Consider the following 15,166-nt stretch of genomic DNA (forward strand, 5'->3'; position numbering starts at 1 on the left):
GCGGAAGGAAGGGATCATTTTCCCGGCGGCCTCTTCGGGCTCATCCAGGCTTTGCATGTGGAGATGAAAGGTGGAGACTGGCATCAGTACCAGTGTGCCCTCTAAGCTGTGGTAGTGTGAGCTAGCCCACAGATTTTTAGCCTCCAGCTCACACATTTTTTTGTCTTAGCTCAGGAAGGATGACCCCAGAGCACAATAATTTATGCAGTAGCTCACAACTTTAATACCGGTAGCTCACAATTTTAATGCCAGTAGCTCACAAAGTAGTTTTTTTGCTCACAAGACTCTGCAGCTTAGAGGGAACATTGATCAGTACCCAAACAGGATGGAAATATGGGGCCAGGGTTATCGCTCAGTAATTAGACCTCTCTTCCCCCCTCTCCCTGGGGGAGCTGTTTTTTGAGGTAGAGGCACCAAATTTTCAGTATAGTGTCTACTGCCTCTCCTCAAAGTACCCCCCAAGTTTCAAAACGATTGGACCAGGGGGTCCAATTCTATGAGCCCCAAAAGAAGGTACCCCTATCCTTCATTATTTCCTATGAAGGAAGACATTTAAAAAGGTGTGCTGTCCCTTTAAATGTGATGGCCAGAACTCCCTTGGAGTTCACTTATGCTTGTCACACCCTTGTTCCTGGCTTTGCCCCCCAAAGTCTCCTGGCTCCACCCCCAAAGTCCCCAGATATTTCTTGAATTGGACTTGGCAACCCTAGTCGCACAGTCGAGTCCGACTCTTTGCTACCCCATGGACAAAGTCATGCCAGGCCTTCCTGTCTTCTACCATCCTCCGAAATCTGCTCAAATTTGTGTTAGTTACATCAGTAACGCAGTCCAGCCATTTCATCTTTTGCCATCCCCTTCTTCTTTTGCCTCCTGTCTTTCCCAGCATCAGGATCTTCTCCAGTGAGTGCTCCCTCCTCATTTGGTGGCCAGAATATTTGAGCTTCAGTTTCAGCATCTGACCTTCCAGGGAACCGTCAGGGTTGATTTCCCTTAGGACTGACTGATTTGATCTTCTTGCAGTCCAAGGGACTCTCAAGATTCTTTTCCAACACCACATATTCACAGTATTCATATATACTATGGTTATAGATTTCCTTTTCTTTATAACTGTTAGAAGTTACATGAATCATATTGTCACTTGCAGGTTCTCATTTTTTACTTGAGAGAACACATTTTCAAAGACAATTTTTTATTTTTCAAAAAGACTATTCACAGTGTCATTTATACACACACATATGTGAGATGATAAATCTCACCAAAGGACAGAAATTGCAGCCATTTTCTCCTGAGACAATCACTGTTTATAGTGGAAAATTATACTGCAATAGGTGTTTTAGTCATGTGGCAAAGTGTTTGTAGTGGGCATCTGAGCATCTGAATGAATGACTGATACGCATCCCCTTTGTTCAATGGAAAAAAAGATAAAATGACATCAGTGCCAGAGTTATCCAGTTATTTCAACATTGACACAAGACCACAACAGCAGAAAAGCTTTTCAAGATTGTGCTATATGAATTAAGATAATCATTATACATTTCTAAAATGCCTGTTTCTATATCAGAGAATAAGTAGGGCTCACAATTTAATTTGTAAGTCTCAATATATTTGGTCATGGAAGTAGGGTTGCCATATGTCCAATAGGGACAGGAGATCTGCCCCCAGCAGGTGTTTTCTACAGGCATTCCAGTGGCTAGCAAGAGAATTTGTTTTCAATAAATATTGTCAGTGACTATGTGACATCACTTCCAGGAAAATCATGCCTCTCTCAAAATTTACAAAAACTCTATAGTTTTACCCCCATGTCCCTGCGCCCCCAATCTCTCACTGATTGCCAGGTCAGGCCTGACAACTATAGGAGGAAGGTTTCTTCTGTCATCCTCAGCTCATGGGACTTCTGCATTAATTTCAACAAATGCAAATATGCAACAACCAGGGAATTAGAATAACCAACTGCAGAGGAAGATCCCTTGGTGTACCTTTACGAGTTCATGAGTAAACAAGAAATTCTAGCAGATTGGGGGAGAGGGGGTGACCAAAAAAGGTGCGCCTGCTATAGAAATATTACATAAGAACTTGTCTTCTTGTGTAACTGTATAAATGAGCAGTCTGAGCCAATGAGCAACAGGAACAGCTCCCCCAGACCCCATGCTGGGGGGACCCAGACTGCTCATGGCTTTGCTCCCAAAAAGTGGGGGAGAGACAGAAGAAAAGGAGTGGACTCCTGCCACTGCAGCTTACACCCATCCTGTCCAGGGCTTGGGCTGCCTGCTTGCAGAACACCCACTTGTACCAGGTCCCTCTGGGGCTCAGGCAGCCACTTTCAGGTGAGAGCTCCCACCTGCCTCACGTGGGGTGGGGACTGCTCTTTGCTTGGCCTTGGTGGGGAAGGCAGCAATGAATCTGGTTTAGGGTAGCTAATCCCCAGTTGGGGGAAAGGGATGCCCCCAGTATGGAGGCCCTCTCCCTGCTTCAGGATTATCAGAAAGCAGGGGAGGGGAAGGGAAATGTCCACAAGGCACTCCATTATTCCTATGGAGACCAGATTCAATCTGTGGGTATCTGGGACTCTGGAGGGGCTGTTTTTTTGAGGTAGATACACCAAATTTTCAGCATAGCCTCTCCTCAACCCCCCACCCACACCACAGTTTCAATAAGATTGGACCAGGGGGATCCAATTCTGTGATCCCCAGAAGAAGGTGCCCCTATCCATTATTTCCCATGGAAGGAAGTCATTTAAAAGGAGTGTGGTCCCTTTAAATGTGGTGGCCAGAACACACCCTTGCTCTGGCTCCACCCCCAAAGTCTCCTGGTTCCTCTCCCAAAGTCCCCAGATATTTCCTGAGTTAGACCTGGCTCCATCCTGCATTTTTGCCCAGGGCTTCAAAATCAATAAGATTGCCTTTATGACACTGAATACACTCAGCATGAGATATTCCAGTCCCAGCTCAGCACTTCAACTGCACCAATCAAACACAAGTTACTACTATTCATCTATATCACAGGAGAAATCACTGAATATCATGGCCTCCTTTATCTCTAGCCTGAATACATATTAGAGTAGCACCTTCCTTTTCTACTAGAATTTTGCTTTCCCACATGGTTTAAGCTTTTACTAAATGAAGGATTATCATTCGAGGCTGAGAGGAGGCAGAGCAGTAGAAGCAAGTAAATGGACCAGAGAAGGGATTCCAACAACCAAAGGAAGCAGGAAAGCATGAAAAGTCCAGCAGCCCAAATGAGCCATGGCCAGATTCTGTGGTTAAGAGATGGGGAGGCACACCAGAAAGCATAGCAAATGGCCGCTAACTGGTGCAGCTTTGAAAATAAAGAAAATCAAATGAAAACCATGTCAGCCAGCAGGTTCAAGAAAGCACCATCCCCCCCTCCCTTATTTTGCTTCCAATTTGCTAATTAATAGCATCAGGAGGCAGAAAAAAATACATCTTTAACATTCCCAGGGTAAAATTTCTCCTGCAGGTTTCCTCAATAAAGTGCAACATTTCGTTTTCAAGGGCTTTCCATTCCTTCCCTGATTGTGTTTCAGTTTCACCACAAAAAAGTATGTTTTGTAAGAAGATATAACCACAGAAACATTACTTCAAAAAGTCATCTTGTAGTGAATTGTCACACATAAAATGATCTTACACAGAATACCCCTGAGGCCCAAACTACTTGAAAATCCAGATAACCCAACAGTATCCTTAGATGAGAAACAGCTGCTGACAGCAAATAAAGAGTGGAGCCACTTCACCCCCTTGTCTCCTCACCTCCCAAGGGGCTGGGTTTGTTTTTTAAAGGAACACCACCTTTGCTAAAATTGCACCTCATGCCCCGGAGTTCCAGAGGGTCCTTTGGTTCAATATTATGAACCTCAGTTACAACAGCTCTTAGTAATTTTCCACATCCAGGCTTGCAAGTCTCTCTTTTTTCTTTATTTCCACCCCCTGCCTCCGGTTGTCCAAAACAACAGAAATCAGAATTGAAGAGGAACGGACAGAAGGGAAATTCAATTGAAGCGAATGCCTTCTCCTGAGAGACATTGTGTCCTATGGGTATACAGGGAAAGCCAGAATCCAGAAGCAGCAGGGATTATAATTAATAGCAAATGGAAAGATAGAATGCATGGAATGGGTCTGCTTGTTTTCTGTGTAGGCTAATTAGTAACATGCTGCATAATGCATGGTATGTGCAGTGCTCCATGTCTGGCAAATACCAGCCCAATTCTAAAGGATGGCATGGCCAGACTTTCTGTAGCAACATGTGGCTTTTATTTGTACAGCTCACTGAAGAGATGCACCAAAGCAACGGACAATAAACTAAATGCAGATTAGCCAGAGTGGTACATATTAGACTAAATAACGACAGATACAGCTGTGATTTATTTTATTCGAAATAAAACCTTGCCATCCAAACTGGGGATTAAATCTTGCATGCAAAAAAGGGCATAGTTAAAAAAAGAAAAGAGTACTTTGAGGGAACAAAACAACATATTTCTATGGTAAATTGTACAGAAAAGCCCCATTTGAATGCAAGTAATGATGATAAATATGCTTCCCTAGAGATGTGGCAGTAGAAAACCTTTGATACCTGTCAAACTGCTGATAATATTGTCTTATCTATCTTTAATAAATGCAGGATGATTCTGACATTCTGCTATGAATTGCAGGCTGGAGGGGGGAATTACATGCACATATATGCACATATACATATATATACGTATGCACATATATATGTTCATGTGTATACAAAGAGTTAAAACTATCAAGCACACTGTATTGTCTTACTGTCATGCCCTTCAGTCAAGCGGAAGCCACTTCCATGACAGCAACTTCTGCACAGCGGAAAGAATACTTAAATGGCCTGGTCACACCACCAGCGACTGGCTGCATGGATTTCCCCATGAAAGACACTGCTGAGAGAGAGGATTGTAGTGGGAGGCAGTGCTTTCCAATAGGTTGGATCCCTTAAATATTTTCTTAGCCACATAAGAGATGGGATAACATCTAAAGACAGCTAGCGAAGTGTAGCAGTTAAGAGAAGAAGGCTCTAATCTGGAGAATGTGGTTTGATACCCCACTCCTCCACAGAAAGCCTGCTGGGTGACCCTTGCCCAGTCACAGTTCTCTCAGAGCTCTCTCAGCCCTACCTACTTCACAAGATGACTGCTGTGGGCAGAGAAAGGGAAGGTGATTATAAACTGCCTCAAGACTCCTTCAGGTAGAGAAAAGTAGGGTATAAAAAAACCTAACCTCCTTCTAAAGGGAATCTGAGACAGGACTTTCATGCAGAAGAAGCCAAAATATACAAACTTCTGGTGTTTTGTTTATGACAATCTTAACAGACCAAGTACATTATCACACTTGAGTCTTTAATGCAGGGCAGAATGCCCCTGCTTGTTTGGGATTCTGGCAAAGGCCCACACATGGTAACAAGTGTGGTGGCAAGAGAGGGTACAAAAGCTGTTACACCATTACCTTGCCTTACATATCCCAAGAACAGAAAAGGAGCAGAAGTGGCTGCTGTTCCATGCCAACTGCTCAGCCCTGGTTGTGAAATTCCTGGAGATTTCAGAAAGTGGAGCCTAGAGAGGAGAGGGACTTCAGTAGTATATAATGCCATAGACTTCACCCTCCAAGACAGCCATTTTCTCCAGGGGAATGATCTATGTAGTATGGAGATTGGTAGTAATTCCAGATTTCCAGGTCCAACCTGAAGGCTGGCAATCCAAGGAACTGCAGAGTGCAGCAGTTTTTCTTTTGCTCCAGAAGCAGCTGACCTGCTTTAAATAAATAAATAACTCTCCTCTGGCTTGGCAAAGGCCAGAGCAAACAAGGAGTGGCTGCTTTAAAAATACAGTGATAGTTGTTGAGGTTGGCCTAATTTCTTCTCTTTGAGAATAACGGATGGGGTGTCACTAGCCAGTAAGTGAACTCTTGATTATTCAGATTGTTATTGCAAGAAGTCCCCCTTCTTTCCTCAGAATTCCAAGCAGGCAGAAGATGATTCCCACTTATGTGTCCTCTGGACATGTTCACTAAAGGAGTAAAGCTGAGGTGGAGCAGGACTTATCCATGTTCTCTACCACAGTTCTTCTCCTGCAAGAGCATCTGTCTGTATCCTGCCTTTCCATCCAAGAAAAGGCTAAATGACCCAACTTTGGTCATCTAGAAAGCTGGGCAGAAATCTGATCCTGTATTCACCATTAATCCTTTATAAAATGCTTTTTAAAAAATCAATTTCTGTACTGAGGTGGAGGCCTTCTAGCATTACCAATCCTCAGTTGGGGGCAGGGGATCCCCCAGTTTGTAGAGGGAGGGAGGGAAATATCTACTGGGCACTTCATTATACCCTATGGAGACCAGTTCTGGTATAATGGAGAATGGATTTGGTATCTGAGGCTCTGGGGGGAGGCTGGGTTTTTTTAAGGTAGATGAACTGAATTTTCAGGATCACATCTGGGGCCTCTCCTAAAAAAAAAACACCTGAGTTTCAATAGGATTGGACTGGGGGTCAAATTCTATGAGTCCCCCAAAAAGGTGCCCCCATCCTCCATTATTTCCAATGAAGGGAAGACATTTAAAAGGAGCTCAGTCCCTTTAAATGTGATGGCTAGAACTCCCTTTGGAGTTCAATCATACTTGTCACAGTATGTCAATCACTTGCTCCTGTCTCCATCCCAAAGTCTTCTGGCTCCACCCCCAAAGTCCCCAGATGTATCTTGAGGCAGACCTGGAAACCCTACTGCCTTCTACTCCATGGAACAAAAAGGAAGTCCACAAAGATGACCTGTGAATTGTTACTACTTGCTACACCTGTCTGTCTCATCTTATTTGCTGTACATGCTGGAATGGAGGAGAACCTGCAATTCACATCTGACTGTTGGGTAGGGGCTCTACTGGTTCATCTTGCCCAGTGGACCTCCACTGTTTATGAAGAGACCCTGATACTTGAGATCATTTTAACTGGAGGTGCTGAGAATTCAACCTAAGACATAGTAGTAGAAAGCATGTGCTTTACATGCATTAAGTCACAACCCTGCCTCTAAAACTACAGCTTCCTGCAACAGACCATGCAGCCAACCAGTATGCCTCCAACATTTCTCAGGCAGTCCCAATGGAGCTGAAAAACATCAGACTGGATTGTTTATTGTATGGCAGAGCTACACAGAGGACACATATAATATAAAATGCAGAACCAAATAGGTATGCAGACTGACTGGCAATCCACTTAAATACAAATACCTAAATTTTCAATCCACTCAATTGTAGCTGGGGAGAGTTCAAAAAGCTCTGTCACATCTCTCTGGAAAGCACGATGCTCACATTCCTGTGACAAATGGAAAATAGTTTGGTGAGCTGCACCACAAACTGGAAGCAAAAACTGCAGAACTCCAACTGAACTTAATGGGGCAGGAGTGCAACAAGCACTGAGATATCCAATGGAGATCAGTGTTAAACTGGATCCCATGTCCTTGTTACAGTGGAGAACTGTTGCTTTACCCACTATAGAAGTCATTAAAGGAAGTTCAGATTAAAGCCCATGAACTACACTTATTTTTATATATATAATTCAATTTATTCACCAGTTTTTCAAAATACTGCATCCTTGTAAATATACAGATTCAAACTGGGAGAAATGACAGTATAGAAACTGCAAACATTTCTGATAGGTAGCCCCCCAAAGTATTTGAAATTAAGACAATTCTTTCTTTTTTATTGAAACTAAAACAGCAAAATTCTTAAAGATTTTATAATTCTCCTGTTCAGGGCCTCCTCTGGATGTGGTCAACTGTCTTGGCAAGATTCTGGTACAGTTGCTGAAGGAACTACAGGATCAGGATTTCATTTTGCTTTAGCTGCTACCTTTTATTTCCTTTCAGGCTATGGAACAAATGCAAGAGACGGCTCTACAGGAGAAAAGGGGCTTTAAAAGGCACTTCCACCCCCAACCACCAAACAGACCCAGCTGGACAGAGGATTGTCCAGCAATTTCATAAGATTGGAAGCATAATGTTCCTTCCTCCTGCAGTTTCTGCTTGCATTAAAGCAGCTGGAGCAAGCACTGTTTAATTTCCATTTGGTTTCCATTATCTGCTTTGCTCCAAGGCACAGATCTCTGGCTTCTCCCTAGCAGTAAAACAATACAGAGTAGAATGCAAAGATAAATAAATTGTCCTAAGGTCACCCAGTACCAAGGCAGAGGGGAGCCACACTGCAATGCTGTCCATGTGTTTATTGTGCCTATAATTTAAATAAAGTGATTCAGCAGCATACCCAAACGATGTCAAGGACTACAGACACAACTGAGCCATTTAGTACTCATTTCAGCAACCAGCTGCTGGATTTGGAATGCACATGGTTGACAAGGCTTGCAGTTTGGACCAGTTCTATAATCAGCTCCCAAATACAGATTCCAAATAATTCCTTCTCCTACCCAAAATACAAGAGTTTCATAAGAAATAATTAAGATGGTGAAGTGTCTGGAAACCAAGTCCTATGAGGAAAGGCTGAGGGAGTTGGGTATGTTTAGCTTGGACAGGTGGTGACTGAGAGGTGATATGCTAACCATCTTCAAGTACAGTATTTTTTGCACCATAAGACTCACTTTCCCCCCCCAAAAAAGTGGAGGGAAAAGTGTGTGCGTCTTAAGGAGTGAATACTGCAAAAAATTCACACAAATGCCTCTAAATTCACACAAACGGCTCTAAAAACTAGGTGCGTCTTATGCTCAGGTGCGTCTTATGGAGCGAAAAATACGGTACTTAAAGGAGTGTCATATAGAGGATGGTGCAGTTGTTTTCTGTTGCCCCAGAAGGGTGGACCAGAACCAACGGGTTGAAATTAAATGGAAAGAGTTTTCAGCTAAACATTAGAAAGAACTTCCTGACAGTCAGAGTGGTTCCTCAGTGGAACAGGCTTCCTCAGATGGTGGGGAGTCTCCTTCTTTGGAGGTTTTTAAACAGAGGCTAGATGGCTATCTGACAGCAATGCCAATTCTGTGAACTTAGGCAGTTCATGGGAAGGAGGGCAGAAAGCGTTGCAATCTGAGCTTAGTTTTCATGGCCCTTTCTTGCATGCCCAGGGAAATGCTGATTGCCACTTTAGGGTTAGGCAGCAATTTTTCTTCGGACTAGTTTAGCCAGGGATCCTGGAGGCTTTCTGCTATCTTCTGGGGCATGAAGCAGAGGTCACTGGGAGTGTAGGGGAAGGTATTTGTGAATTTCCTGCATTGTGCAGGGGGTTGGACTAGGCAACCCTGAAGGCCCCTTCCAACTCAAGATTCTAGGTCACCTAAGAGGAGTGAAAAAGGGAAAAGTGTGAAGCTAAGGACAGCTTTAATTAGACAGGATTGGGGACAAGTCAAGAGTACAAAGCTTTAGCTGTGTAGTGCCAGCATGGTATAATCTGGAGAGCTGGGTTTGATTCCCCACTGCCCCACATGAAGTCTGCTAGGGGACCTTGGCCCAGTCACAGTTTTCTCAGAATGCTTTCAGCCCAGCCTGCCTCACAAGGTACTTGTGGGGAGTGGGAAAAGAAGGCAACCTGTAAGCCATCTTGAGACTCCTTAAGGTAAAGAAAAGCAGGGTATAAAAATCTACTTTTCTTTTGTTTCATAATAGGTCATACTGGTGCAAGAGGCAAATATAAACTAGCCCACAGAAAGCGTTGGCTTTTGCTAAAACCACACTTTGGTTTTCAAGCACTCAACAGCCTTCCCCTTCTTCTATGATCCAACATGATGGTTTTCCAGCTTTAACTGTCACTGCATCCTGTAATCCCCTTTCCAGCTCACCCCTTCGCCTACCTAAGATGCATTGATACATTTGGAGGCAATCTCATGATGACATGGTTGTTTGTTTCCAGGGAGACAGTATGCAACACACTCCCTTCTGCATTACCTCCCTGCCTGCCCCAAAATGTTTCCTTTCTAGTTTGCACTTAAACTGTTTCCTTTCTAGTTTGAAGTTAAACCACTGCAGTTAAACTTTTTGGGAAAACCCTGGCCAATAGTGTCAACGTTTGTGTTAACAACAATAAGGAGCTCAGGGTAAAGGAACACAGACAAGAAGTCAGGACTCAGAAAGCAATGGATGCAAGAGCCCACGGAACAAGATATAGTCAGGTTGATTGCACTAACTCTACTGACAATCTGTAGTGTTTACTTATCAATCAACCAGTTCTGGTAGGTGTATGTCACTGTCTTTGAATCTGGCAGTTTCGTATGAAGAAAAAATGGTAGCAACCGTGAGTGAAAGAGATGCTAAAGCCACAATGTCTTACTGTGGCATACACTCAGATTCATAAACGGATTCCGATTACCACCTACCTTTCAAATAACAGTTCCTAATAAAAGCCAACACTGAGTCATTTATATACTACATAACAAAGAGAACTAAATTCAGCAAAGGCAAATATGAATGATGCCATGAAAGTAAGTGGATATACCAGTTATATCAGTATTAATGGTCATGGCTTCTCCACAAAAAAAATATCCTGGGAACTGCACTCTGGTGGGCAGCTCATGAAGAGAAGTGCTAACTTATCTTGGCATTTTTCTAACCACTTGGTAATTTGATCATCTGTCTTGCATTTCAAACTAGTCATGCCAGGTGGTATGGAAGATTAAAATCACAATAAATAATGAGGTGTTGTAGACAGTGCATCAAAATATATGGTTCAATGGTATGGACTTTCCACTTGCCATCCTTAGATCCCCTCACAAAATCACACCATTCCAAAGAAAGAAGGAATGACTATTAAAGCTAGTTTCAAGACTGGCATTAGTATTTGCCCAGTGTATACTTTACAGTACATTTGCCTTAAGTGGGTCTCTAGAGAAAGAGTACATGCACTTTCTAAAATAAAAACATTGAAACTTGACAGAGCAGCAACATTGTTATAGGTTTGTGTTGTCCCAGAATCCTCAAATTTGAAAGAAGTGCACAACTCTGAGGAGGAGCCATGGCTCAGTGGTAGAGCATCTGTTTTGCATACAGAAGGTCCCCAGTACTAATCCCAGCATCTCCAGTTAGAAGGATCAAGTCAGGGGTGTCAAACATGCAATTTGGGGGCCGAATCAGGCCCCCGGAGGGCTCCTATCAGGCCTCCAAGCAACTGGGTGTCATCTGATTCCTTCTCCTTATATCTTGTTTCCTTCTGCGTAACAGCTTGCTTTGCCAGGCTTGCTTGATTGCACGGGAGCTACAGAGCAAAACCTCTATTTTCTCCATTGGCTCTTCCCTTGGGGAGGAAAGGGGAAGGAATAGCTTGCTTTGTGAGGCTCTCTCAATAAGGAGAGAACAGAGCTACTGAGCCACACCTCTCTTCCTTCTATTGGCTGATGCTCCTCCCCTTCCCAGTCCCCTGGGGAAGGAAGGAAGAGCCAGAGCTTCCTTTGCCCAGTTCCCTGAATTCCATGGGAGAAATATAAAGAAAGCATCTTTAAGACCAATAAGTGCTAATGTTTTAAGCATGTTTTAAGTTTTTTAAAAATGTATTTGTGTTTGTCTGTGTTCTTTTTAAAATGTATCTCTCTGCTGCCTGATCTGGCTCAGCCCATCCCAACATGGCCCATCCCAACATGGCCCGGCCCAACAAGGTCTCATTTATATCAGATCCGGCCCTCATAACAAATAAGTTCGACACCCCTGGATCAGGTAGTAAGTGCTACAAAAGACCTATAGAGCCCTTCTCCAAAGTAGACAATACCAAATTTGATAGACCAATGGTGTGACTCAGTATAAGCCATGTGCTCAACTATAACATTTAATCTATGGCCCGAATCCTAAGCAGCATGAGCAGAGACAAGGAAGATAACTTCCCTGCCTTCCCCCCCCCCCCCCAATCATTCTGTTTCAGGTTAGTGGACCAGAGGGAAGTGTGGAAGCAAACTGGGTGTGCTGCAAGGGTGGAATTCTGCAAAAATCACTCTCCCATCCCCCCAAAATGGAAAACCAGTTCCATCAGAAAAAGCTGCTTCTGCCCCAATGGAATGGCACTGCAGGGTCTGTGCTTATGGCTTGCAATATGAAACTGAATTCAGGGTTGTTCTTTTCTATACCGAGCGTCAAGTTACCCTTGTACAAGACTGGCCTAACTAAATTCCAAGCCTATATGTTGCCCTGAGGCAGTGAGTCTATTAAAAATGAGTACTTGGAAAAGAACTTTGCTAGCAGTTACTGTCAGCAGGCACTAGGCAATCTGATAGTAACAGGCTATTGTACCACTTGACGGGAACAGCACATTTGGTTGGTGAGGGCAGCATTTCGTTGAACACTGCTACAGTGGAGTGAAATACTAAAGCTTGATAGAATATGTGCTTATGTCTGGTGTCAGTCATTCGCTTTGTAGAAGATTAACTGCATTTCAGTTCAGAGGATATCCTCCCTGAACATTCAAAATATAACAAAGCAGGAAGTCACTAAAGGTAGTCTTCAAAGGGGAAAACTCAAATCCAAGTATCAAAGGGGCTGCCAGCCCCCAGGTGGGAGTGGGGGATCCCCTGATTTCACTGGCTGCTGCCCACCACCAGCCACCTGGCCAGTGGAGGGAAGTTCTATCCCCAACAGCCATAGAGCCATATGGTGACTGTCAGGGGTTGTTTTGTAGAAAAATAGGTGGTGGAGCTCATCCAGGGATTGTTATGCAGCTGCACATACTACTCAATGGACAAGGAGGCGGAACTCTCAGGAGGAGGAGGAGGAACGCTCAGAAAGGTGGAGGAGCTGCGCTCCTGTGAGCTCCAACTGAATCTGAGGCCTGGTGACCATAGAGTTTTGCCCAAAATACCAGTGTCAACATGTGATGTCACTTCTGCATTACATCATCATGTTGGGAATGTCATGTGTGGCAATGTCACCCCATCCTACTGGTGAGGAGGTAAGAAGACTGAAGATTTATACCCTGCCCTTCTCTCTGAATCAGAGACTCAGAGTGGTTTACAATCTCCTATATCTTCTCACCTAACAGACACCCTGTGAGGTGGGGTGGAAATGAGAGGGCTCTCACAGCAGCTGCCATTTCAAGGACAACTCCTGCGAGAGCTATGGCTGACCCAAGGCCATTCCAGAGCTACAAGTGGAGGAGTGGGGAATCAAACCCGGTTCTCCCAGATAAGAATCCGCACACTTAACCACTACACCAAACTGGCTCAGATAAGACCTGACAACCCTAAAACATATAAACCGATGCAGAACTAGAAAGGATTGCTCCCATTTTCAAACAAGGTTTCCCTTTTTCAGGGAACAGGGCTTTTTTTTTTTAGCAGGAACACACAGGAATGCAGTTCCAGCTGGCTTGGCCAGTGCTCCGACTCAATAAAAGGTCTCTGGCAAAGGGAAGGCAGTAGGCTGCCACGCACTCCCAGACTGTATGCTCCATCCTCTCTGCCACCTCCAGCCTCCAACAGGCTTGCAAAGAGAGCAAGAGACATGGAGCCACCCATGAGTGCCCCCTCCTGGGAAAAGCTGGACCTGCCTCTGCTCACTCCACTGCATGTGGCTCTCTCTCTCCAGCCATGAGGGGGGAGGCGGTATTTCATTGGGCTGCGTGAGAACACACATCCATGAAATGCAGCTGATGGCACTGTACTGTTCTGTTCTGTTCTGTGTCAATATGTGAAAAATAACCTACTGAACAATGACATCACCAGTGATGTCAGGATGTGTGGCCTAATAGGCAAATGAGTCCTACTGGGCTTTTTCTACAAACAAAAAAAGCCGTGAGTATTAGTCTGCAGTAAAAGAGCAAGATGCATGTCCAGCAGCACCTTAGATACTTCCAGTGTATAAGCCTTGGAGAGTCAAAGCTCCCTCTTCCAGACACCAAAGATTATCAAAGAAGATGCATGCACATGTCCCTCTTCTAAGGAAGAAGTGCTCATTACAGAAACATTCTAATCCTGCAGGCCCTTCTGGTCACAGGTGCACATACACAGAGCTGCTTTCCATCTTTGCTCCCAATAGAAACCAACACATATAACTCCACACAATGCAGTTTTCATTCCTTCTTTTGTTCTTGGACTACTAAAATCAGGAATATTTTGGAACTGTGACTTTAGTAGTAAAGAAGGAGGTCACAGAGATGTGATAACAAAATGGCTTGTCCATACTCAAATACTCCCCCAAGACATTCTCTGAGGAAGCACATTCAACCTGTGCTGAAAGCGTTACATTGGTTGCCTGTGGCGTTCCAGATTCACTTCAAGGAGCTGGTTATAACCTTTAAAGCCCTATATGGCCGGGGACCTGTCTACCTTCAGGACTGCCTTTCCCCATACGTATCCCAGAGAGCACTGTGTTCAGGGTCTCAAAATCTCCTTAAGATCCCTGGACCAAAAGAAGCTTGATTGACCAGCACTAGAGCCAGAGCGTTCTCGGTAATAGCCTCCACTTTGTGGAATGCCCTCCCCAAAAACATCAGTGCCCTGCGGGACCTGCCACAGTTCAACAGGGCCTGTAAGACTGAACTTTTCAAACTCACCTTTAATGGTTAGGGGGAGGTGGCTATTACCTTCAGCATCTTTGGAAAGGCTGTAATAATGAATTCTGTCCTCTATGGCCCTAATCCATCTTGGGACAAAGGCATCTTGCAGAATTAAACTGATCAAGCCCTTAGGAAAAAACATAAGTTTCAACCAGAACTGGATGGCCAAAATCCAAAGCCTCGCTTCTACTGTAATCATGCCAGTTTCTATTCTAATTAATGCATTCGGAATGCCCCTGGGTACCTGGAGAACTGTTCTTAAAATTTTTGATTGAACACTCTCCAGTTTTTTGTTGTTTGTAGTGATGTTGATTGGGGCACCAAATGTTAGCTGGCAGAGGGATTTAGCCTTAAACAATCTAAGGGTCGCAATTATGCATTTACCCCCTTTGCCCCAGCAGAATTACAGCCTTTCCAAACAGTATCTCAGTTCTCTCACTTATGATAATGCTAGGGAGATAATGAAAGAGAATATTGGATGTTGTTAGACAAAACGACCTCAATAGCACAACCAAATGGCGAGCTCTGACAGAACCAATCAACAGGGTGATCCCGAAGCCCTACCTATACCACTGGAATACAGGAGAATGTTTACTCTTATGAGGTGGGACGTTCTCCCTTCAGTGGTGGTGGAGGGGAGATACAAAAAGGTGCCGTTCCAAGAATGATTATGTCCCTGCTGC

At 44.0% G+C, this 15,166-nt stretch overlaps 2 protein-coding genes across 2 annotated transcripts in view; both read right to left on the reverse strand.

Moving 5' to 3' along the window:
* Positions 1–15,166, reverse strand: part of PWP1 (PWP1 homolog, endonuclein) — a 477,381-nt gene that overhangs the window by 342,803 nt on the left and 119,412 nt on the right. The window lies entirely within an intron of this gene.
* The window catches only part of ABTB3 (ankyrin repeat and BTB domain containing 3), a 350,728-nt gene that overhangs the window by 302,062 nt on the left and 33,500 nt on the right, over positions 1–15,166 (reverse strand). The gene's annotated exons all lie outside the window — the stretch shown is intronic.

Source organism: Heteronotia binoei, chromosome 8 (genome assembly GCF_032191835.1).
Source record: "Heteronotia binoei isolate CCM8104 ecotype False Entrance Well chromosome 8, APGP_CSIRO_Hbin_v1, whole genome shotgun sequence".
NCBI lineage: Eukaryota > Metazoa > Chordata > Lepidosauria > Squamata > Gekkonidae > Heteronotia > Heteronotia binoei.